This window comes from Cicer arietinum, unplaced genomic scaffold (assembly GCF_000331145.2).
Source record: "Cicer arietinum cultivar CDC Frontier isolate Library 1 unplaced genomic scaffold, Cicar.CDCFrontier_v2.0 Ca_scaffold_5784_v2.0, whole genome shotgun sequence".
Classification (NCBI taxonomy): domain Eukaryota; kingdom Viridiplantae; phylum Streptophyta; class Magnoliopsida; order Fabales; family Fabaceae; genus Cicer; species Cicer arietinum.
The window spans coordinates 453729-454346 of record NW_027339431.1 but is presented as its reverse complement, the minus strand read 5'-3'; the positions used below and the strand labels follow the sequence as shown (position 1 = coordinate 454346).

General features: G+C 31.7%; 1 protein-coding gene across 1 annotated transcript in view; it reads right to left on the bottom strand.

The window, feature by feature from the left end:
• LOC140919188 (uncharacterized) overlaps positions 1-618 on the bottom strand; it is a 16946-nt gene that overhangs the window by 1699 nt on the left and 14629 nt on the right. The gene's annotated exons all lie outside the window — the stretch shown is intronic.

Genomic DNA, 618 nt, shown 5'->3' with positions numbered 1-618 from the left:
TGTAAAAGACCTCATTGTTTTATTATGTTATATATAAAACCCATTTACAGCGCTTGTTCAAATAAGCGCTGTAAAAGGTCTCTTTATTTTATTTTTAAAACAGTATTTTACAGCGCTTATTTGCAAAAGCGCTTTAATAGACCTCCTTGTTTTATAATGATATATGAAGGTTTTTTTAAAGCCTTTTACAGCGCTTTGTTAAACAAGCGCTGTAAAAGGCCTTATTGTTTTTTTGTTTTGTTATGTTATTTTTTAAACAAGCTCAACATGCAAAACCCACATAGTAGTAACTGGTCACCACCAAAATCCCTTCCTCTTCACCAAACTCTTCTCCTTTTATGCATATTCTTCACAAACATCAAAGCTTACTCTTTCACAATTCAATCTACATCAACACCCTTTTTATCTCTTTACATTCCCTTTGCTTCTTAAATCAAAACTTGGTATTCAGGTTCATTGCCATGTTGCAAAAAATGGATTTGAGTCTGATGTTTTTGTTAACAATGTGTTTTTGGGGATTCCCATTATGTGTACAAGGTGTTTGAAGAAAATCCTGTTAGAGATAGTCATGTTAGGTGTCTGATAATTATTATTAATAAAGCTTTATACAACGCTTTT